Source organism: Ochlerotatus camptorhynchus, unplaced genomic scaffold (assembly GCF_037179485.1).
Source record: "Ochlerotatus camptorhynchus isolate MF236.1 unplaced genomic scaffold, CSIRO-AGI_Acam_v1.1 ptg000471l, whole genome shotgun sequence".
Lineage (NCBI taxonomy): Eukaryota > Metazoa > Arthropoda > Insecta > Diptera > Culicidae > Ochlerotatus > Ochlerotatus camptorhynchus.
The window spans coordinates 817,233-843,045 of record NW_027040957.1 but is presented as its reverse complement, the minus strand read 5'-3'; the positions used below and the strand labels follow the sequence as shown (position 1 = coordinate 843,045).

General features: G+C 37.1%; 1 protein-coding gene across 3 annotated transcripts in view; it reads right to left on the bottom strand.

The window, feature by feature from the left end:
• SNF4Agamma (SNF4/AMP-activated protein kinase gamma subunit) overlaps positions 1-25,460 on the bottom strand; it is a 246,075-nt gene extending 220,615 nt beyond the window's left edge. Inside the window, exons 1-2 of one of the 3 annotated variants that reach the window (XM_065235298.1) lie at positions 25,343-25,460; positions 15,107-15,547 (exon numbers count right to left, since the gene is read on the bottom strand). The gene's annotated coding sequence lies outside the window, so the exon portion shown is untranslated. Of the gene's footprint in view, positions 1-15,106; positions 15,882-25,342 lie in introns of all 3 variants that reach the window. The other 2 variants (XM_065235296.1, XM_065235297.1) reach the window with 2 other exon arrangements.
• Between the last annotated feature and the right edge of the window lie 353 nt (positions 25,461-25,813).

Here is a 25,813-nt window from a genome sequence, read left to right as displayed (position 1 = left end):
GCGCTCTTAAACATATAAAATATGCACATCCATACTAAATATATCCATACTTAAACGGTCATGTTTATATGTATTGTCAGTTTTTAATTGTTTATAGCTCATAGACTTCAAAATGATATCTCGACAAATGATAGTAGATTGAAACACCAAAAATTAGTAAGACCCTGTAGCGGCGACAAACCACTGATATTTATGTAACCAAATCTTATCAGACATAACCATTCATTAATATCTACACTTGAGCCATGTAAGCTACTCCTACGCCCACGCACATACACATAGTAATGTATACCTATAAAAAAACAAACCGCTTATCACTATTGCTATCAGTTTGACTAATTCCTCACTGTCTAGTAGTGTTCATCCCAGCTCTGTTGAATAAAACGTAAGAGGCATTCGAATACTGCATATTTTACATTCATTCTCGCCTGAGCAATAAATTGTATGGATTGTGTTACATTTCCGTTTTTCTTCTCTTCTAAAATGTCACGCTTATTAAAAGCCTGGACCTGAGTCAAGGAGTACTACATTGTCGATACCGTTTATATATGTATGTTGATTGCACGCCATCATTTCTTTCTAATATTTCATCAGTTGCTGATAATTTGATTCATCATCAATAATACTTACAAGGAGAACAACCTATATCGATGGCATGCAAATGTTATCACACAACTTTTCTTGATTTGTTCAAACCAGTTTGTGTGTAGATAAACGTCATTACTCAGTTTAACATAATATAAAAACAAATAGCAAGCATATTGATTACTAAACAAATTGGCAATGGTTTTCATGCTACAATTGATCGAAACCCACATGCAGACTTGTTTGCGCATGAACTTGTTAAGCTTTGTGTAGCATCGAATATTCTCGTCCTTATGCGGGGGCATCTTACTGAATGAACAAGGTTTCTTTAAAACTGCTCTTTAAATTTTTGCGGCATGTTTCAATGGTTGCCACTATTTTTAGAGTGGCCTTTTCATCATCATTATATAAACATTGAATTTTACTTCGTATGTAGTTTACAACTTTGTTGGGTGGACTAGCCCAGATTTACCAAGTTTCAGTTACTCCTTTATCAAGAATCTGCACCGTTTATTAAATAGTGTAACACAGTAACAAAAGGTGCATTCGCATTCAGTTCATTTTCACTAAAACAACACGCAAAACAAATGGCATAAACATGAAATGTAAGAGTGGATTTCTATATGTTACCGTATATGTTACATACAACAAATGTAATGTTATTGAACTATCATACGGTGTGATGCATCGAACTACAAGTAATGGCACATTTCAAATTCTAGTCATTTCCTGAATAACTCATGTGATTTGGTGTCATATTTGGTCATATCACGTTTCGTCTTTTCCGAAGGCACATACTAGGAACATATGCGGGTTTGTACAATGCGGGACTATTGTGATTCAATTCGTTTTGTCCTATGTCAGATACTACGTAGGGTGCACCCAGATCATGTCCGGATGGGGCCAATATCGTCCTGCACACTCTTTATGACTACCATTGAACTACGAATAAAACCAACCAACTACAGCGCCACCCAGAGCAGCGAATGTGAAAGTGGCTCGTTCCCCCATACAAACTTCAAGCCCTTTGAGGGAGGTGTTCCCGTGAACAGGGCAGGGTGTTTCTTACCTCCCAATTAATATTTAGACGTTTGGTGTCTTCGGTAAAGTTCGTGTGCTAAGAATGTAGGGTTGGGTAGTGAATCGAGGACTTCACGCGGTAATTTCGTCACGGTTCACTAAATTTAATATTTAATCATGAGTCCGATGTGTATTAAACTGATAAATGTTAAAGGACTAACTTGGCGAAGAAATTAGAACTATTTACACGAAACAATACATGCCTTAAAAAACTGTGGTGCAACCACACCGGTGCACAAAAATTGTGATTCACCACGATTTTTCAAATCACTATTTAACGTTCTGATTTCTATGTCACGCTGGCTCTTGAACTATCAGTCGAATAAACATCGAACACATGAAAAAATTACAGATCTAAGTTAACCACTATAAAAACTGCCCGGTTCACTAGCTAAGTCTGTAAGAAAGTTCCTTGTTTGGGTAGTTGTAAACATAAAGGCAGTCTTCAAATTAATTGATATTCAAAAACTAGCTAAATAAAGACATATGATCTTCGGCAAGGTTGTAGGTGAGTTAATTTCAAACAACTTTGTTGAAAACCCATGTTTTCTATCACTAAAACGTTCTCATTTTAGAGTAAATTTTCTGAATTGAATTAAAAGTTTCATATTGGCATTTGAAAGGGCACATCTTCTGAAAAAAATATAGATGTATTTATTGTTAAACTCATTGAAAATAAATCTGACTACTATTTTTTTTAAATTAATTTAGAAGAACTTCTTAAAAACGATGGTACAATGGACTGCATACAGGCTAGTTTTTTTCATATAAAATTTTCAAAAAAATTTCCGCGTAATCCACGATTTCTCAAAAGAAATCCACGACAAATAAAAAACTGTTATCATTGCTAAAAAAAGGATTTGTATTACTACTTACTACATTTCATATCAAGCTTATTGCTTATGGCGTGCACGCAGCTCAGTGTTCTTTGATGCAGTTCCGCAATTTAATTGAAAGTTTTCTATGCCTGAGGAGAACTCCAAGTGAAGAGAATTTAATTTTTCCTGAAGAGAATTTGAATTTTCCTGAACAAATTTCGAGATCCTGGATACAGGAAAATTCAAGATTCAAAGTTTTGGACAACATGGAAATTCTGAGACTTAGATGTTATAACGTTTCATGTCTAGAAAATTACGTGATCCTGGATTTAGAACAATCTTCAAGGTTCAGGGTCTTTTATTTAAAATAAAAATATTACGGACATAGGGAGAAGACTGGGGAACTTGAGAAGTTTTCAAGTTTCAAAATTACCAAAAATATTAGAAATACCGAACTTTGAATTCAAGCGAAAACTACAAATCAAGAAGACTGGCAACTCTGCCAAAAATCAGGAGACAGTAACGGCAACGCTTCTTCTGAGCAAAAGTGGAACCTGTGTATGACGGTGTGTGTTAATTCACGAGTGCATTCACACACGTAGATAGAAATAAATAGCTGCCAATTATTGGTTTTGTTATGATTGCCGTAAGAAGTGAAACGTTTCTATCTTTACTTTATGCTGAAAACGAGTAAAATCCCAGCTGAAATTGTACAGATGCGTAATTAAATGTTTTGAAAATTAAAACTATGGCAATGATGCCATTCACAATGATGGTGGCCCTTTTTTATTTTTCATTTATTAGAGAGACTCGATGGTGGGACCTTCCTCGACCATTAATTTGTTATCTCAGAATTATATTCCACGTTTCCTAAGACCTTTAGTGATGCATTTACGGGCGAATGCATTTATGGCGTATGGCGCATTTATGGCGTATGGCATATTTATGGCGTATGGCGCATTTATGGCGTATGGCGCATTTATGGCATATGGCGCATTTATGGCGTATGGTGCATTAGTAAAATGCATGCCCGTTCCGCACGACTTTGGAACTTGGCCACAGGACGGGGAGGGTTGAGTTGTGACGCTCGGCAAGTTGTCACAGGTACTCGCTAACCATTTGAATGTCACTGGCCAATCCGACATTGTTGTTATCATTCTCTGGAAGGGGTCGGTCGATTCCAAGAATTGTTAAAGCATACAGAGGATCACTATCCGGTGGTTTCATGTCCTGACAACATCTAAAATAGAAACATATTCTTTTGGGATTGCAGTCCTTGAACCTTTCATTTTCATTTTCTCCAACATTAGATCCTGCTACGCCTTCCATTGGATCGTGATGTAGGTACCGAATCTTTCTTCTTTAGAATCCTTGAATTTTCAGCAACTTTCGAATGACGGTAGTTCACTCAATGGTGGTGGAAGCTGTCAATTTCTTATAATTAATTGCTTCCAACAGGCAAAATAAACAATATTTTGGTTCCTCATTCACAAGTAAAAGTTACTTTCACTAGGTATCGATCCGAGTTTCAATCCTCTACTTTCGGTTTGGATTTGGAAAACACCGGCTTGCTGGGATTATGATACAAATTGCTGTGAAATTTTGTAGAGCAAAACAAAAACAACAACGAGTACCGTGTTATGATTATTCGTTGAGACATTACACAGAAAATTCAAAACAACCCAAAATTAAGTTCTTTTCACTCATCTCCCATGTTCCGTACGATAAGCCAAATTTGGGTAAACCGGCTCAAAGTAGTTTGCATTTAAGCACGGCAAAAAAAAAATACCCAGCGCTAAGTTATTTTCAATTTTTTCTACCCAAAATTAAGTTCAATTAACTCAAATTTGGGTATATCGCATATTACTCAATTTTGGCTTCTCGTACGGAACTAGACGGTTGAGTCGAATCTTTTGTTCTATTTTTGACAACAATAGCGAGAGGAAATGAAACGGGCAGAGGTCAAATAACTCAAATTTGAGTTTAAAAAACTCAAGCGGTGGGTATTTTTTTTTATGTGTAGGTCACACACACACATTCTCTGTTTATGAGCAGTCTCACTAACACTTGTGCTTCAAAGTTCCACCTTTGGTTGACAGAGGCGCTGTTATCAGTGACGTTTGACATTTGTATGAGAGAAGAGAACAGTTGCCAGTCTTCTTGATTTTTAGTCTTCAATTCAAGGTTGCGAACAAGAAGTTAATCAAATGGCTGAGATTTCTTTCTTCTAATTATGGGATTTTGTAACTTTGATATCCAAAACAACTGGGAGAATCCAGTTCAAACTGGAATGTTGGTATTACTGCTCTGCATTAACACGATAAAAAAATAAAACCGTGATAATTTTGCCTGAAAATTACCAGAAACAATTTGCGCCATTCAAATTAATTCCGTTGTAACAGCCCTGAAATAAGCCGGCGCCGGTGGTGTAGCGGTAAGCGTGACTGCTTTCTCACCCTGATGGGTCTGGGTTCAATCCCAGCCGAGGTCGGTGGGATTTTTCTGAGGCATAAAAATCTCTGGTGACGTCTTCCTTCGAAAGGTAAGTAAATGGGTGCGATACACACTTAGAAAAAACTAATTTTACCCGTGACGGAATCCACCTTTGACATAAAAATTGAGACGTAAACAAACATGTCATGTAATATTAAGTGCTCCGAGATTGAAAAGTTCGTTGCTCGACTAAAATTACGTTTGATTGTGATGTAGGGTATACGTCCCTAACCTCGGTCTAATATGCAGCCATAGATTACGTTTTTAATCATAACTCATCAATTAATTTACCTGCAAACGATATTCTACTGCTAAATGGTATGCTTAGATATGCTTATCATGTCGTTTGCTATCAGGAACCGCAAAAAGTTGAAAAACTTACTTTTTTTAAGACAAAAACTCACCAGGGAAATGTATGTAATATCGGTCTATTGTCCCCAAATTGGGTCTATTTATGGATGCAACTTCGTCCTATCCTGTTTGATTCTCAAAAAAAACGCTCTTGGTAACGTTTTCTTATGTATTTTTTTTTATCACTATCACTGTTAACTTAATACTCTTCATTCCTCAAAACATTTCTTAGAGAAAATTTTACGAAAACTACATTAAATCACTCAAGTTAAAAATTAAAAATTAAAAATTTCGCTTATCGTCTTTCGACCGCAGAATATCTAAATCAAAACATTGTGATGTTCATTATACAGATTTGGCAGAAAAAATCTCCCTTCCTGTTCGTTCCTTATCATCCAAATGCAAACCACATTGTTGACGTTACTCTTATTGCTATATGCTGTCAAATGAATTTCATGGGCCAAAGTTAGGAACATAGAAAAGAAATGTGTCCCTAAAGTTGGGTCCATGATTTACTTGTGAAAACGTTGTTAAACAATTAAAATAAACATAAAATATTCAAACAGTAACTGTGAGTTTTACGTCTAGTGTGTATTATCAGGTAATTCCATTCAATAAATGCCATAATCAGGCCATTTGATGATCGTCAGTGCAACCTTCCCATCTTAACCTTAGAAGTCATGGCGGCTAAAAACTCCGAACAGAGTGATATTCTCAACCAGTTTTATTACTTACGAGAGCTGAAAATGTATTGAAATGTTGTGATATAAATTGATTTGTGTGTGGTACACATTTATCAATCATCAGTGATCAATATTTTCCTTATTTTTTGTGTAATATTCCTTAATTAATTATTTATTTGCGTGATAGGCCGAATGAAAGGACTAGACCCACATTACATACCGTAACCCTATTTCGCGTCTGTTATGACTCAACTTTATGTCAAAATTGACGCTCGTATATGTCACTCTCAGAGCACCTAAATTTACATGATTTTTTCTAAGTGTGTATCCTACGCAAGTGTACACGGATAGAAAATTGTTTGCATTGAACAAAAAAACTTTATTTGTATTTAAACAAACAATTCCGGTTGAAATAATATTGCATTTTATTGTTTCAATAATACTTATTCAAATAAATCCAAAATAAGATTATTTTTGTTTTAATCAGCCACTCTTCAACTGCGACTATTGTGAAAATAACAATATTCTTTTATAAAGCCAACAATAGTTAATTTTAATTTAGCAGTTATTTGTTCAGAGTTGGTTGGAAATGCTAACATGAAGCTTTAGTGTGATGATTTATTAGCTAGAGAATGATCTTTAGAAGAGGGAAGGTGGATAGTTCCGTTAGAGTACGGCAGTATGAGATGATCACGTTGGTCATGACGAGAGGAGCAACACAATAGTTGGGTAAAGAAGAACTGCATTATAACACACCATCGACTGGAAATGCTCTCGCAGCGTGGGGCTTTAGGTAGTGATGAAAACGTCGCTAGAACTATTCCACAGCCGCAGTCAGTTTATGAGCAACAAGAGGGACGCACATTTTTGCCTGTGGACTTGGAGACATACTTCAAGTCCCCGCGTACATCGTACGGGCTAGGCAAAAATGTGCGTCTATCTTGAAAACTGTCGCTTTAATGGCCCTTCGCTTATTTTCAACTTCTATTCAATTTTCATACTGCCGTACTCTAACGGAACTATCCACCTTCCCTCTTCTAAAGATCATTCTCTAGCTAATAAATCATCACACTAAAGCTTCATGTTAGCATTTCCAACCAACTCTGAAAATCGTTAACTTCGCGTATGAAGTAACATAAAAAACACTTTGAAAGTTATTTGTTGTGTCTGTTCCCCGGGCCATGAATGCAAAAATAACTACCAACCATTCCCTCGTTCCCGGACAAAAATGTAAACAATAACACAATACTGCGCTCGTTTGATTCAGCTCATTTCCGTGTGCGACGTAAAAATTGTTTTTAATAGTGAATTTCGGGAAATAAGTGCAAGATTTCCGAAAATCTCGAGACTTGACGTAAGTAAGTATGCTGCAGTTGCTAAATATAAACAGTTTTTTCTTTATTTTTTCCTTGATTTTTTTCCGTCGATCTTGTTTTCTGTACTGAGTACCAATGCTCCCGACGCCAGGAAGGCCGCTCCCACACCTGGACCCTACCTATCGACCCATCAACTCATGAACCGGAGAGATTTTATGCCTCAGAAAGGTTTTTTTTTTTAAATTCAATTGTAATTCTGTTTGTTACAAAAAGAAAACAAAACATAAAAATTATCGCAAATTATCATCGAATCAATAATTGCAAGCTTAATTAAATAAATATGATTAAATCAACAAGAAATCTCTTTTAAAAACAAACATATTTTGTTGTTGACCCAGCTGCCAAATTTGACAGCTTACGTCAAAACCATGAAAGCTCTTGTAAATTCGAAAAGATTTTCTTTTTGATTTAACAATCCATGGTTTTTTTTTAAACACTGGATTGTTGAAATAATAATATTTTCTTTTTGCAGCCAAAACAAAATGAAATTCTGATTGATTTTACGTCAAATATTATTACGTTTAAAATATTTTTTCTGCGTGTAGATTGTATGGTAATGTTGGATGGCAATCGATGTCCGTCGGTGATTGGCACTAGATTGTGGAACAGAGACCGACGTTAAACAAAGGAAAGAAGAAAAAAAAAGGCCTTGATTTTTTTCCGAAAATTTTGTCAATATAACAATTAAACAAATATTTAACCTTACTAATGCACTAGGAAAAATTTGAAACAGCATTTCCAGGCTAAAAATGACCCCAATGCAATAGGAAGGTTAAGAAACCTTCGACGACTATATAACAGAATCTGTTCATGCGAAGAACATAGCAAATTTTGTATAAAGGGTGAACACGAAATTAATGCCACACACATAATGAGTGAACATTTTGAATGACGGAAATACGGTCTCAAATTTAAAATCAGCTGTCAAGCAAGGATTTTTTTGATGATTGCTGCTTTTGATTCATGGGGCTCCCCTTTTGTTTAGGTGAATATTACATCTCCAAAATTGTGCAGTTGATCAGATATAACACTTCAAAATGTCGGCTCATTTTGACGCAAAAAATCTAAACTCCCGAAAGCACATCACAGATCAACCCTTTCATACCAAACAAAAACAGTACTTTTTCTCACACTATAAAGTTGTATAATCTGTCAATAAGGTGACGATGAACAGACAAGTAAAAATAGCTAAATTTACTTTTTTTTTGCAACTGGGCAAAATGCTCAGCTGAAGGCAACTTTTTGTTTTCTTGATTGTAAAACGGGTATAAGTTTATGATTGAACCATGAAATTATTAAGTTTATTAAATTTACAGCTGTTAATGTGTATGGCATTAATTTCATGTTTCCCATTTACTTCGTATGTACACTAGAGTGATTCATTACAAAAATGTGATGAATTTCTGATAGGCATATGGAAAATATATAGGAAAATGGTAAAGATTGATGATGGTTTAGAGGTCACGCCAATGATTTAAATTTTGTACGGAGAATTAATATGGGAAATTATTAATTTTCACTAACTTTGGTTGTAGTTGACCAAACGGTGAAAAAAAAATGTGGTCGCCATGACAATGATCAACAAGCCTGTTGTTGTTATTAGGAAATTGTCTTGCACATATTCATTTTTCAGTTTGCCCTATTTTGTATCTTTTTTCGCATTATTTCTGCAATAGCAACACCATATTATTTTTTTCTTAACATTTGAACAAGTAGAAGCAAAGTTAGAGTGATATAAGTGGTTTTCAGTGGCGACGCGTAGCCTTACTTTTTATCTTTTAACGTAATTTTGAGCCATATCTATGTATATTCAAATTGGTCCCAAAATGAATAAAGCCTTCTAGTTTTACTGGTTTGTATCGACTGAAAGCAACATACGTTTATTTGTTTACGTTTTGGGAGTAGTTGAAGAGGTAGATTGAGGTAAGGCCGACGCCACTGGTGGTTTAATAAATTCTTCCATAGTAATTCCCATACAAATTTCAAAGCATTGGCACGACCTCTAAGCCTTCATGAATCTTTTCCAATTTTTTTCAATATTTGGAGTTATGAATCAGGCTGGAGGGCAGCCTATCAGATAGTCATCTATTTTTTTCAAACCGAAGCACCCTAATGTGCACCCCTGGCTATGTTACATTTATTTATTATTTATTTACATTATTTCTGTGATAAAAATTGATTATTCTCTGAAAACTGGTTTACGATTCCAAAAAGAATATTTGATTGTGGAAATTCTATATTAAATCATTTGGTCATTTAACACCATTAAAGTGCTGATACCGCTGCTGGAATAATACAATCTTTTTATAGACTTTGTTTACTCATTGTTGACATGCCAGATTTGTACTTTTTGTGCAGCTTTATATAAAGATTCACAGGTCTAGTCTTTGCTTTACCTATTTGAACTCTGCTATTATCACCTCTCAGTGACACATCAGTCGCATGGGTTGTTTCCAGCTTGTATATGGAAAACTGTGCATTGCGTTGCGGCATGGGAATCTCAGTTAAAATACTGGGTGCAAAATTTGTACCCAATGACATTGTTTTAAGTATAGCTGGATCTCTCTCTGGAGTGCGGGAGGACCACAAATCCACCCAAGATTAGTTGTATTCTTTACTGATGGATCAAAACAAAATGATAAAGTGGGAGCTGGTGTGACAGGTCCTGGTGTTAATATTTCAGTTTCTATGGGTGGATGGGCAACCGTTTTTCAGGCTGAAATTCAAGCCATACTACAGTGCACTATTGTGTGTTTAAAGCGAAAATATAAACATGCAAATCTATGCATTTTTTCTGATAGCCAAGCAGCTTTGAATGCTTTAAAATCATTTACATGTACTTCCAAGTTAGTATGGGAATGCATTCAGTTACTTCAACAGTTGTCTAATAACAATACAGTAAATCTCTACTGGGTGCCAGGACACTGTGGAGTAGAATGTAATGAAAAGGCTGATGAACTAGCATCTAAACAATTTCTAGGACCTGAACCATTCTGTGGGGTCTCTCCAAGCTCCATCAAGATGGAATTAAGGAACTGGAAAAAGCTGATGATAGCTTGTAATTGGAATAATACTATCACAACCCGACAATCAAGAAAGTTTGTGATGCTAAATGCGTCAAACACACAAAAACTCCTTAGCCTCTCAAAGAAAGACCTATGTACTTACATAGGACTAATTACAGGGCACTGTCCAGCCAAATATCATCTAAGACTAATTAAAAAAGTTGATGATAATATTTGTCGGTTTTGTAACGAGGAAACAGAAACCTCCGAACATTTATTGTGCAACTGTGCAGCACTTCTTAACAGAAGGGTAAAGTTCTTTAATAAGGGACTACTACAGCCCTTTGAAATATGGTGTTCATCTCCTAGTAAGGTAGTGCGTTTCATACGACACATAATTTCTTGCTGGGAATATACCTAAAGTTAGGCATTGATGGTTACTTCTAATAGTAGTTTTTCACCCTAATAAGGTTAACAAAAAAACCGGGGAATTTACTACAATAGATCAAATAAATGGTCGCAGTGGTAATGTACCCAACAGGGGAAAAAAATAGCTGGATCTTAATCATGCTTCAATTTCCGCAACATGGTGTTCGTTTTTGGCAACACAAAAATTATAATTTTCTAAAATGTCCTACGATAGCATTTTTCTTTATAATTTTTCAACATGATACATTTGTTCTTATTGTAAGATCATGTGATTTGGGGTGGCACAATTGAATTATGACACGTTGAAAAAGGTTTCGATTTTGACAAGGACTCGATTTAGGAAACATAGATGAAACAGTTCTAATGCCAAAAACGAAATCCCTCTATTCTTCAAAATTGACGGAAATTATTTTGATCTAGATCAATTAAACTTACCAAGAAAAGGTTTTGACCATTGACAAAATTGATGCACAATTCACCTGTTTTTACAGATTCACCCTTGCCATTTACATCCATCTTAACGCAGTGATTGGAATAACTCAAAAACTGAAATCTCATGCAAGAGTTTATTGGCCTATGAGATTTGCCTTGTGATATGCAGCTGCGCAGAAATAATCAATGAGATTTCCGAATAAAACAATGAATTGTTTATATTTCGACAATGTTCATTGATATAAATAATTCATTTAGCTAATTAAATTTTTAATCATTTTTTAAAATTTTGGTATCATTCTAGTATACAGAGTAAAGTCATTTTCGTCTTTTTTTTTAACTAGTTCATTTATTTACTAGGCTCAGTTGTATGTGACACTTTGCGGAGCCAAAAATCAGTAATAATTGAATTTACATTTTAAACAGCAGCAGTAGGTTAGTATTGGGTACCAATTACTCGTGGCGTGCTCGAGGTTAATGGGTAAAAATTTAACTGGTTTCTGAAGCCTCCTTCAGTCAGATACTACTTTCGGACGGTTGACCAATTCCAGGCTGGGCAGGGGTAAGCAGCACAGAAACAGGAGGATAACAAGACTGGGATACAATGGCTGGAAAGTGTTTGGAAAGGAGAGAATGGTCACATCAAACTCTAACATCAGACAAACAAAGGAATTCGTAGATCGACTGCATGTAGGGAAGATCACGGGTTCCCAATACATCTCTTACTTCACGGAAGGGTTGTCTACCTCGGGCCACTAGGGTATCCAACAGTCGTGCTCTGGAGGCGTCATTACCCGGGCAATACCAAACTGCGTGATCGATGTCATCATAGCTGGTTATGCACCTACATATATTGCTGTCAACGAGGTTTATTCTGTAGAGATGTGCGTGTAGCGAGTAGTGGTTGGACATAAATTTTGACAGCACGCGAATGAAGTCCCGACTTGCAACCAGACCTTTGAACCACGCTTTGTCCAATCGTTTTGCCAACTTAAAAGGAGAACTCTGACGTACTGATGGGAAAAATTCGTCATGTGAAATTCTTCTATCATAACTCTCGCCTTGTTGTGCGCCCACCTTTGCGAGAGAGTCTGCCTTCTTTTTATCTTAATTTTAACGCTTTTGGAATCGGTCAACTGGTTCCGGTATAGGCGGAACATGTTCTGGTGAACACGGGTCGTGAGTCTATAATCAGTCTTAATAATTTTAAGCCCAGCATGTGCCACCCCAAATCACATGAGATTTTAAAATGATCAATGATGGTCATATAGAATTTGGTCACATCCGGACATGTTCCAGGTAACCCAGGGGAAGTGGCCAGTTTTTTACTTGGACCAAAACCCATCATGCGGCACTCAAATCACATTATAATTCCACAACATCTGCAAAGATGTCAAGATATCAAGAGCCTAGTACCACATCGAACACATCCGGATAATTTCCAGTTACCCTAGGTGTAAGTGGTCAGTTTCTTATTTGTAACGAACTCAAATATGGCGAACATTTTGGACTAAACCACCCATTGTCCCCAGAACATGTCCACACAAATTATAAAATATTCATATGCCAGAAGACCAGTTTTTGTTGATTCATATATTGGCGACTTCCTCTGAGAATTCCGGAACGCTTTTCCTGGGACATTGAATGGCCATTAACATTCTGTTAAATTGTCATGGTCTTTTATTAATTATTCATGAATTTCTTTTAAAAAATATGGATTTATGGGTTTTGTTGGCCACTTCCTCCGGGGCTTCCGGAAAGTATTCCGGGCCTTTGGATGACGATTATAACTCTTGTTAGGTGGTATGGTAAAAACATATCCATTAAATTTTGATAACCCACATAATTAATTTTTGGTGAAATTGAAGATTAGCCACTTCCTCCGATTCATCCAGCACCTGTTCCAGGGACATTAGGACACATGCCAATTGCCCATAGATTTCTGAAAGCTGTGATGTACCGCACGTCTGGGGTTTTGACTAAATAAAAAATTGGCCACTTCTCCCGTGGCTTCCGGTACTTGTTCCGGGGCATTGGATCTTTTGTCACTCTTTTGTGGTGTCTAAAGACATGTTCATAACATTCAGAATATTTTGATATGCCACATGGACATGACCAGTTTTTGTTGAAATCAGAGATTGGCAACTTCCTCCGGGGTTTCTGGAGCCTGTTCCAAGGATCTTGGGTGGCCATTGTCACTTTGCTCAATTGGCACTCGATGCCCTTAATTGGTTCTTATTGGTTAAACATGCGCGCTTATTTCAACAAAACAACTACAGACTTGTTTATCGTTGTCATGGCAATCACATTTCTCGATTAATTTTTCAATACGTGTACGTTGTCAACACTTTTCGAACTGATTGCCCTGGACTTCTTATCACAGAAACGCTCGCAACATATCTCATCAGATCAACATGGATTTGTTTCTAAACGGTCCACTACCACCAACCTTGTGACATTTACTTCTTTCGTCGTTCGCCAAATGGCGAAAAGCTCGCATGTAGAATAGATCACGAAAATGTCCTGGCCACAACAGATTATGAATTGACGGTAACCTCTGGACGGAATATGTACGTAAAGCTTAGTGATCATATATATTATGTTAACAACAAACCAAGTGACGCTTTCTTTCTTCAAGAACGACTAGAGGCTTTCGCAGCTTGGTGCAAGACGAATCGTATGGTCTTGAATGCTTCTAAATGTTCTGTTGTTTCCTTAGGGCCTAAACGACCACTGGCCATCCAAGACTTCGTTTTATGTGGTACCTCTCTAAAACGTGAGAGCACTGTGAAAGATCTTGAAGTACTTCTTGACTATTCACTGGCGTTTAAAGATCAAGTATCATACGTCGTTTAAAAAGCCTCATCAGAACTGGGATTCATTTTTCGATTCGGCAAACATTTCAAGGATGTGTATTGCTTGAAGGCATTATATTGCGTTTTAGTGCATTCAACGCTCGAGTATTCTGCTGAGGTGTGGGCGCCGCATTATCAAAATGGAATAAATTGAATCCGTCCAACGGAAGTTCGTACGTTACGCACTTCGTCACCTGTCATGGAATGACCGTACTAATCTTTCCAGCTATGCGATCGATGAAGGTTGATTCATCTTGATTCACTCAACGTTAGAAGAGATGTAGCCAAAGCTTGTTTCGCCAGCGGCTTACTAACATCCGATATCGATTGCCCAGAGCTTCTTAGTAAACTGAACGTGAATGTTAGATAGCATTTCCAACCTACTCTGAAAATCGCAAACTTCGCGTATGAAGTAACATAAAAACACTTTGAATGAAACTAAACTAAATAAATAGTTCATACGTCCATTTGTCGCAATCGATTAACTTGATTCGCTTTCTACCGCGACCAGTGTGATATTTTCGCAATAATGGCTTAACTTTTTATAGTGTGCATCAATATTGCAAATTCACCGCTTAGTTCGCGGTAGAAAGCGAATCAAGTTAATCGATTGTTTGATCGACAAAAGGCCATAGGACCTATTCAAAAAGGGCCTCAGTTTTTTTTTAATCAAACATTGACATTGACGAAATTCAAAACGTTCTCATAGTAATTCGCCATAATCTCCATACAAACTTTAAACCATTTGCGCGACCCCGGAACCTTCATCAACGCTTATAAACACTTGCGATTTACAAAGTTTCGAAACATTATGAGTAAAATTGAGCATATCGCAGACCGAGATAAGAACTATGCACTCTTCTAAAGATAATTTATCATTCAACTGCTGTAGAGTTTACGGATGAAGTACTCGAATAAAGCTGGATCAGAAAGAACGATGTGTGTTCGTATGGGACATTTTGCATTTTACATTTATGCGACATTCTGTTGTAAACTTACATGTGTTCAATCGACGGCAACGATCGACGCTAGTGCATATTCACCCGTTGACCTCGTGTGGTGACAAATGCCACATGCAGCACAACACGCAAGCGATGCAGCACCTCCTTTGTAAACAACTTCTCGTAGACACCGCTCCGCACCGCCTAGTTAATAATCCAGTTAACGACGGACACACCAATACACTCGATCACACTCTGGATTGGTGTTTGTTTCACTTGTCACGAAGATGCGGGTGGTTCATTTATCAGCAACAACAAACTTCGTATCTACCTTTCAGCGCTCTTCGTCTTCGTTTGTGTTTGGGTTTTTTCCGAAGTAACGAAAATGTAATGGGATTTGCACGAATCACTGTTTCCTTCTTTCACACTTTGTTTCACTGCCGGTTTTGCGCTTTGTTTTGGCTTCTGTCTAACAATTTTATCTTCGTATTAATTTCTCCTTTCATAAATAAATAAAAAAAAAACACATCATTATCACGTAGTGGTATTGGTGCGCGAATTAAAACATGTGAACACGATGGTTTCGATACAAAACGCTAATGACTCAGCCGTGAATGGTTTTGAACACACTGAGAAAAACTTGTTTACTCAACACTGTTTTGATTTTTGTTTGATAAATTTCCACTGCGACAGCACAACTGGTTGATAGAACTACAAACGCTTGCAAGTATGTGCCTCTGGTACGTACGTAGGTAAACACACTTAAAATCAAAAACTTCTGTTCTCTATCTTCCTTTCACTGATGGCGTAGATTGATGATACTCTTCTGGAAACTGATCATAAAATTGAACACTATACTTTTGAGGAAAATAAACCGTGCGCGAGAAGACACAGCAAACCGTAGTGGAGAAAGCCAGGAAAACAAAGCCGATTCAGTTGGGCGAATGGAAAACTTTGATGGCCGCGAGGTAGATTTGGTGTAGGGTGGCTCTATGATTCGAATGGTGTCCAGTTACCCTAGTTTTAACGGTCTTCTTATGGTGGTAAGCTCGAACCGGTATTATCAAAATATTAAATCCCGATCACTAATGTTTGTTGATTGATGATACTTGATGTTGATGTCGGTGTTAATAAATACGATCATAGACACACATTTGGCCGATCCTCCAATCAGGGCCAGTTTTAAAAGTTAATCAGTGTATAATTAACTCGTAGTTAAAAGTGACAGATGGAAAATTATTGAACAAAGCTGATATCTCGATTAATATTTGAATAAATTTGAAAAACTAATGTAAATTTCTGCGATATATAGCGCAGACAAAGTTAACGCTAGATTTGGCAAGAGCAATGTCGCATAAATTAGAGTCGGTGTATAATGAGTGACGCTAAGAGAAAAACAGTTGAACTCGCATCACGGTTTTCGAAAGATTCCCTTTCTTTTCACTTGGCAACAGAGGACTGCTACATCAACTTCAAATGACTTCTAAGGAGCAAAAAAAATAGCGGCTGTTGTAAATCATTATATCAGTGATTTTGTCCAATCATCCTAACAAAAAATAGTAGAAATTCTCATTACTGATCGTTACCAAACGTATCCCATGACAATTTAATGCTCACTGCGTGTTCATGATCATTTCTTCGATTATATTTTATATTTATTGCAATACCTCTCGTGGACCTTTCATAGCATCGTAATGTTTGTTTACTTTGCACGATAGGTAGCCGGTTTGACAGTTCAATAGGTAGACTTGGCTTCACTTTTGGCGTGACTCATTATACACCGACTCTAGCATAAATTAGCAAAATTGTATGCAAGCTTTTAAACGATTTCGTTGTTTATGCCAACTATAGCTCAAAATAAAACGATTAACTCGTTTAAGGAGAGTTTAAGCGATAGTAAGAATTCAGATTTTTTTTTCTGTGTAGGCGGCGTCAACTAATTACGTACGAAAAAATCAAAATTTTGAACCCTCTCCTCTCCCTCTCTTTGAAACAAAACATATCATTGAAAGAAACCCCTCCTCTCTCATTTTATGAAATTAGGATTTATACCTAATTTATTTCAAGATATCAAAAGATAAGTGTAACATCGAGTACCTGCTTTTCGAATAATTAACGAAAGCAAAAAACTTAAGGTAGATTTTTTTTTCTTTTTTTGTTACGTAACGCAAAGCTTTACTCCACCCTCTCCTATGTAACAATTCGTAACGATATAGGTGACCTCTCCTCTCCCTATAAGCGTTTCTTAATTTATGGACGCCACCCTATGTCCATTTGACAACCAAAATTCGATTAACTTGATTCGTTTTCTACACTGTAACTGGAAAGTATCCATTAATGGGTACAATTTACCCATTTTGAAGTAAAGTAGGTTGACCCATTTAATGGGTGAAATACCCATTAACTCAGGCATAACATTTGATAACGGCACAAATACATTGGTGAACAAACTTTCTAAGGCCCTTTACACGTGAACCAAAGTACGTTCACGCAAACCAATACCACTTTCGGAAAGGTGATAGTTTCCACTATCCGATGACGTTGTTGGTTTGCGTGGGCGTAATTTGGTTCGTGTATAAAGGGCCTTAGAAAGTTTGTTTACAAATACTTTTGTGTCGTTATCAAATGTTATGCCTGAATTGGTCACTTTTAGTCATAAATGAGTAATCATTACCCATAAGTGGGTAAACGTTACTCATTAATGGGTTATTTAGTTACCCATTTAATGGTTAACCTACTTTACCACAAAACGTATGAAATTGTACTCATTAATGGGTACTGTAAAGTTAGAGTGTATCACGACCTGAGCGGTGGATTTGGAATGTTGGTGCATATAATCAAAAATTAAAAGATTAAATACTTATTATTGCCAAACTACCTCGCTTTTCGCGGCAGAAAGCGAATCAAGGTTGATCGATTTGTTGATCGCCAAATCTACATAGAGTTTAAATTGGGGCGTAACAGTTTTTGTAAATAATGACTTCTCTCAATAATTTCTATAAAGTCAAAGCTCACCCAAAGCTCACTCACCCGATGGCTATTTCGATTTGCGTGGACGTGCCTTGAATTCCTAGAAATCATCAAGAGAAGTCATTGTTTAAAAAATCCTGTCACGCCCTTATTCCAGCTCTATCTAGAATGTCCATAGAACCTATTCGAAAATTAATCGAGCTATCAGAGCGTGATTATTAGGGTTTAGTAACCTATGTATGGCTTTATAAAACATTGCCGGGAATTGTTCCAGTTGCATTGAACTTTTGTTTTTTTTTCCAGTTCTTAAGCTCCATTTTGAGATCACAAGAAGGTAGTCCAAAAAATGGTTCGGGTCCAATGAATTGCGTGGATGACCTTATTTTTTGTAAACTGATCAGTTTTTTTTTCATTTCCATCAATTCCGAAATGGTCAGGAACACAATATAAGTTAACCGTATTACGATAGGACAGTTTCTGCATTACTTAGTACATTCCCATACCAGATTTGACGTGGTTTTTATTTTGAAGCATTCAACACCTCTTGACTATCATAAGATTCATGAACCGGCCGATCCTCAGCGCACTTTTCACTGCATGCAATTGAATGAATTTATGTAGATGAAGAAGATTGACTACAACATCTACGGCTTTGCTCCATTGAGTGTAGCAGTTTGATGTCTTCTAGAATGTTTCTTTTTTTTTGACTAATTTATTTGAGTGGTGGAAATTTTTGCTAAGGGCCTTTACACTTTTATAAAAAAAAAAACTTTTTTAAGTCTTGGTAAAATTGATGAACATCTATGGAAACATTGTAGATGGAGTCATTTTAAGAAACTTTTCTATGCCTCAAGTGGTTATAGGGTGAAAATGAAGATAGCGATTTGGATAAATCTCAGACTTTGTTTTAAACAACTGAAGTAATTCAAAGAGAAACTTGAATAATTGATCATCAAAGTTAAGCCCTTCGAAATATATACCATATATGTTTGTTTTAAGTCCAATTGATTCCGCCAGTGGTGGATAAACCACTGCGATATTGCAATTTTTTACAAAACCGTCGATTTCTCTTTAAACCTTGCTTCTAGCGGTGAGAAAAATGCAACATTTTGTGACATTAAGGAATGTTCACTTTATAAAGCGGACACAGACTTTTTGTTTGTCTGCTTAGCTGAACGGTTTCTTGGGCAAGTATGAAGCTCTATTTGTAAGCAACATAACAACATTTATGAACAATACATTTGAAATAGCACGTAATTTTTACAATATTTTATATTAAATTTGCTCTAAAATGTAATTAACAACATTTTTCGTAATCATATCGATACATCTGGAACACCTGGATAAATGTTGTAAAGTGTGTCAAGCCAATTTTTTTTTTTTATATTTCTCAATGATGATAAACACCAACTAAAAAATATATTAATTTTGTAGAACAAAGTTTACATACTAATTTAAAAAAAATATTTTTTTTCCCATGTTTACAACCTAAGAAAATTAATAATTCTAGATAGAGCTGAAAGCCGGCGCCGGTGGTGTAGTGGTAAGCGTGACTGCTTTCTAACACCCCAATAGGTCTGGGTTCAATCCCCAGCCGAGGTCGGTGGGATTTTTCTGAGGCATAAAAATCTCTGGTTACGTCTTCCTTCGGAAGGGGAGTAAAGCCGTTGGTCCCGGCCCATGTGTGTTGTGAATGGGTGCGATATCCTACGCAGGTGTGGAAGCTGCCTTCCTGCACATTCGGTTGCCGTCAATGGATGGCAATCGATGTCCGTCGGTGATTGGCACTAGATTGCGGAACAGAGACCGACGTTAAATAATAAAAAAAAAGATAGAGCTGAAATAAGGGCGTAAAAGTTTTTGTAAACGATGACTTCTCTCGATGATTTCAAGAAAGCCAAGACTCGCTCACTCAAATCAACGTCACCATCGGGTAGGGGAAGACTTCCCCTTCCCATTGGTTATGTTGGTTGGCGTGTTTGTGCCTTGAGTTTCGAGAAATCATCGAGAGAAGTCATTGTTTACAAAAGCTGTTACACCCTAATTCCAGCCCTATCAATAATTAAGCTTTACTAATTATGATTTTTCCGTATCTTGTAACGTTAAGCTATTTTTTAGAAATTTTTATTAAATTTGAATTGAATATGCACACGGTAACACAAATTACTCTAGTGGTGAGTACTGTCAGAAGCAGCATGAAACACCTCATTCTCATTGTAAATAAGGACTGTTCTGTAACTTTTTCATTTATCATTGTATCCGTATTGTTTATGGACGATATGTATAGTTAATAATAAAAAAAAAAAATATGCATTGCCTAAATTAATGATAATCAAACACAACACTTCAGAATGAACCATCAAAGCAATTACAGGTATACCTCTATATAACGTAACTGTCACTTTTGACTTCAATCGTCGATGTTTCGCAAATAACAATTCAATCATACAAATCAACATAACCAATCGATGGGGGATTAACTCATCTGTCCGATGGTGTTGTTACTTTGCTTGATTGAATCAGATACGTTGAAGAGAGACACGCATAGACTGAAGCAAGAAAAACCAAACGAACCGTCAAACGCTGAACCAAACGAGCTAAGTAAATAAACATTACTGTTCGCTCAATTCACCAAAAAGGAGTATTCTCGATTACTTTTTCAAAGGGACTTATCAGCTTTTGTAAACAATGCATTTGAACGTCAATTTGGCGTAACTGGTAGCTCACACATGCTTACTAACACCACTAGCAGGTAGGGGAAAATTCCCCCTAAAGGGTGATACGGTCAAAATTTGGTCAAGGGAAAACACGTGTAAATCGGTGAAATCGTTTATTTAAAAAATCAAATTAAATTTCTTTTTCAAGTTCAATTAGTATAAAATTCAGGAAAAATATTCAGTTAGGTTTCCGCTTTTCCAAATCCGAATTGCCGGGCCTTACGCTTGACCCCTGCCATCAGATTTTGTACAGCCACCTTGTCCACCTTCTTCGCCGCAGAAAGCCAGTTTGCCTTGAACTGCTGCTCGCCCTTAGCAGTTTTTTGGTCTTCTTTAGGTTCCGCTTGACAATAGCCCAGTATTTCTCAATTGGGCGGAGCTCTGGCGTGTTGGGAGGGTTTTTATCCTTGGGAACCACCTGCACGTTGTTGGCGGCGTACCACTCCATGGCCTTTTTACCGTAATGGCAAGATGCCAAATCCGGCCAAAACAGTACGGAACAACCGTGTTTCTTCAGGAAAGGGAGCAGACGTTTATTCAAACACTCTTTCACGTAAATTTCTTGGTTGACACAGTCCCGGAAGCTACGAAAATGCTGCTTTTCAAGCCACAGGTACAGATGGCTTGCCAAACCAGATATTTCTTTGCGAAATTTGACAGTTTCATGTGCTTGAAAACATCTGCTACCTTTCCCCTTCCTTTTGCCGTATAAAACTCCTGTCCCGGAAGCTGCTTGTAGTCGGCTTTGACGTAGGTTTCGTCGTCCATTACCACGCAGTCAAACTTCGTCAGCATCGTCGTGTACAGCCTCCGGGATCGCGCTTTGGCTGTCGTATTTTGTTTATCATCGCGATTTGGAGTCACTACCTTCTTGTAAGTCGATAGTCCGGCTCGTTTTTTGGCTCGATGCACGGTTGTAGACGATACACCCAGCTTATTTGCGGCATCTCGGAGAGAGAGGTTAGGGTTTCGCTTGAAACTACCGGCAACTCTCTTTGTCGTCTCAGCGGCTTCCGGTTTTCGATTTCCCCCCGATCCAGACTTCCTGGCTGTCGACAAACGTTCCCCAAACACTTTAATTACATTTGTAACGGTTGATTTGGCAACTTTTAGCGATTTTGCCAACTTTGCGTGCGGAGTAGCTTGGATTTTCGCGATGCGCGAGCAAAATTTTGATACGCTGCTCTTCTTGCTTGAACGGCATTTTGACAACTGAAGAGTGAATTCCAAAATCAAAATAGGAGCAACATTCTACACACACACACCTTCAAAATGAGGGGTGTTCAGGTTTTTTAAATGCAAAATTGAAAGAAATACGTCAAGTTGATATTGACCAAATTTTGACCGTATCACCCTTTATCTGATGGTACACCCAACCAGTGGATGTAAGATTCGCTTACAATTATGTAAGATTCATCGTCAAAGGATGTTAGTGGAGACCGCATGAACCGAGGATGCCATATACCTAGCTGCGGTCCAATGCAAGAAAATCGGAGACCAAAAAACGTGGAGTGTATTGTTGAGTGAAATTAATTATGTTGAAAAAAATAGGTAAAAGGTTGCCGACTGGACTTGAATCACGAACATAGCCGATTATCAGACCTGTACTTTCTTCACTGCTCTCTCCATGCTTCTGAATATAGATAGCATAAAAGCAAACACGAAGTGCTCATTTCCTCTCATACTCGACCTCGTATGCTTTTTTCTGTTGGAGAGATTCGAGGCAAGTGTGTGCGTCGTTCTACAATGTCATAAATAAAAAGCTTAATGGTATAGTCGAAAGCTTAGATCGAACGCGAAATAAAAAAAAGACAAAAACCATTACATCGCCTGCAAGGTCAACTTCTAACATTCGCTGCGATGTTCATGAACAGAGGATGATAGGAAATGGAACTAACATTCATTGTAATAAATGTTTGGTTTGCGTGTAGTGTTAGAATGCGTGAGCGAGCTACCAGTTACGCCAAATCGACGATCAAATACATTGTTCACAAAAGCTGATACGTCCCTTTGAAAAAGTTATCGAGTTTTGTTCTCAGTGATGAAAAAAAGTGTTTAATTGTTTTCACGAAATATTTGATACCTGTTATTTATTTATTGTTGAATCAATTAAATACAACATTTATTAGTGATAAAAAACAATCTCGAATCGAAAATTTTAATGTATGGTAATAAAATGTAGTAGTAGTTTTATGGTAATAAAATGATTGCGCTGCAAGCAAAACAGTAAAATATGACAACAATTATACTGTCATGTTGCGGCTGTCATCTCTCGTCTTCGCTTCATTTTTGAAAAATGTTGCCGCGCATTTAATTTTTATTCAGTTCCGTTCAAATTTTCTCAACAGTATTGTGGCACTGTATAAAAGTCATTTGAAGCCACTCGAAGAAACATGGTTGCCAATGGCATTGTTAAAAGATCCTTCAAAAACCGTGCTGCTGTTTTGACAGAAATTTTCTTTGCGCGTCTCTATCAGGGGACTGGCAACCCCATATCAATCCTATACGTTTGACAGTAGGCGAGATCACGGGCCTTATTTAAATACGGCCCGCCTGACGTATACATGAAGAAAAGGGACGCAAAATCGTGTTGTAAGCAGAAAGACAAGAGCAGATGGAAGCATCAAAAACATGGCCGCCAGCCAGGCCCCTGGTCTCTATCAACGTCTCTGGATTGAATGATCGTTCGCGAGAAATCGACGATCGAAATCAAAAGTGACAGTTACGTTATATCGAGGTATACCTGTATTCTAAAAACATGCATTTACAAAATATCAAAAAAATAAATGCAATATTTCCATCATTTTTTTTCACAAAAAAAAATGAGGTTCTCTAAGTTTTTTTTTTTTCATTGAATTCTCTTATACACATACGTATACGCATTTGGGTAAAACATATTATCCTTAACTTTTGTCAGATTTTTGATTTAAAACAAAATGTGATGAAAACAGTGTGCTGACTTAGTTAATAGTAAGAACGAAATTTATTTTATGTGCTTCAAATGTGTATATTAAATTCAAATTTAATTAAAACTGTCATTGAATAGTGTATACTTACAGTGTTAGGAAGTATGAGAATTTTTTAGATAATATTGTCAATTTTCCAAATTAATTTTCGGTGTCATTTTTTATCCCATGTTTACAAGAAACATGGGTTAAAAAATGACACCGAAAATTATGCATAAACGTACCAACACTTTGTTCTACGAAATTCATTTTTATTTTAGTTAGTGTGTATCATCTTTATAACAGCTGAAATAAAAAAAATATCTGTATTGATACAATTGCAACATTTATCCTTGAGTTCAAGTTATATTGAAATGAAACTTGCATTCTAGAGCACGTGATTTAAATGTACGTAAAAATTACATGCTACTTCAAATAAAGTGTTTATTAGTTTTATATGTTGCTTATATGAAGAGCTTAAGCCAAAGCAAGCATTAAGCTAGGTAGTTCATTATAAAAGTTAGTATTTGAACAGTCCTTAAGTAACATTGCGTAGCATATGTCATATGCAGTGGGCACTTTTTTAACTACAAATGATAATTTTGTACAGTAGATCGAGAAAATAAAATACTTATTTTATCACATAGCGTTACAAGTCGACATTATGTAAATAAAACATAGTTCTAGTTTTTTTTTTGTGGGGCTTCTAACATGTTTCACGGCGCCTGGATCTCCTGTAAATTCGGGCCTGAGAATAAGTAGTTCATACCTCCCAAAACCAGCGATACGAAATAAGTGCGAATCTGGACCATTTTTCCCACTGTTTATCTTTTGGTGGGAAAAAATTGCAAAAAAATTACATACATCTTTTTGTATCGGTCAGGTTGACTCAAAACATAATGTTAATTATTTATTTATCACCACCAACAATGTTTGTAAAGAAACAACAGTGTTGTCGTGATAAACTTCATCTGAATGAAATTTCTCTTTTTTACGATACAATTACAATTTGATAACGCTGATGTTTAAAAAATGTATTTGTTTTACCCGATATTATACCGAAATGTTTAAAAATAAAACCACAAACAAATCAATTCGAATGTTCCGCAGAGCCAAAGAGCCACCCTAGTCCATCGGCCAGCTGTAACAGTATACAAAAGCTGCAGAAACATAGCCATGGCACTTATGGCAGTAACGAACCCTCCTCGGTACTCGCTGCCCAACCGGAATTGCTAGCAATCACTTCACTTTCCATAAATGCACGTAGGTACCTACATTTGTAGCTACCTAGTAAATATACGAATGTATGTCACGCACTGTGCACTACAGTATCGCGATGCTCGTGAATTTGTCGACTCCTTCGAGTAATGAATGCTTGTTTCCCCCCCCACTGACTGGTTATTGATAACTAATATGTATTCGAACTCGACACTCCTTTCATTTTCTGCGTTATTAAAACACAAACAGCGTGCTATGCTCACAGATAACCACTACCACTTCACAGCACTCTGTGTCATCTCGATTCTCTCGAAAGGGTGATCAAATCATCAGGATTTTTGCAACGTAGCAACAAAGCGCACAAACTAAATCCAATTCAAATGATTCCTGCTGTTTTCTTGCGGGCGGGCACTAACAAATGTAACACGACGATAACGGGAAAACTTACGCAAAAGTAATGAACACCGAAAGAAAGTGGCAATCAAAAAACATGAAGAAAAGCACGCGAAAACTCAACCGATAGCGTAACCGCATATGAACGAACAAACGGCGAGCAGCTACGGCTAGATACTGAACTGACGGACGTCGTTGTCGTGCAGCAGAAACATTATTTCGTTGTGTGCATGCTGTGGAGAGTTCGTCGCTGCGACTAAAGTATGCGTGTGTTGCCGAGTGGAGAATTTTCCATTCCCTCAAGTTGGCAGCACGTGTGAGGCGATGTCAACAAACTTGTGCAACAGCGTCTCAAGCGGGTGGAAACAACAGCTGTTTGGGGTGGTGTTTGTGAGGCATGATGTCGCATTAAAACAGGGGTGAAGTGGGTGGGATTTTCCTGACGTGCAAAGTGGGTCTGTTGGCGGGATATGCAGAGAGGTACCGTTGTTTGCGGATGGAGTTTTTGCCGGTATTCTTGTT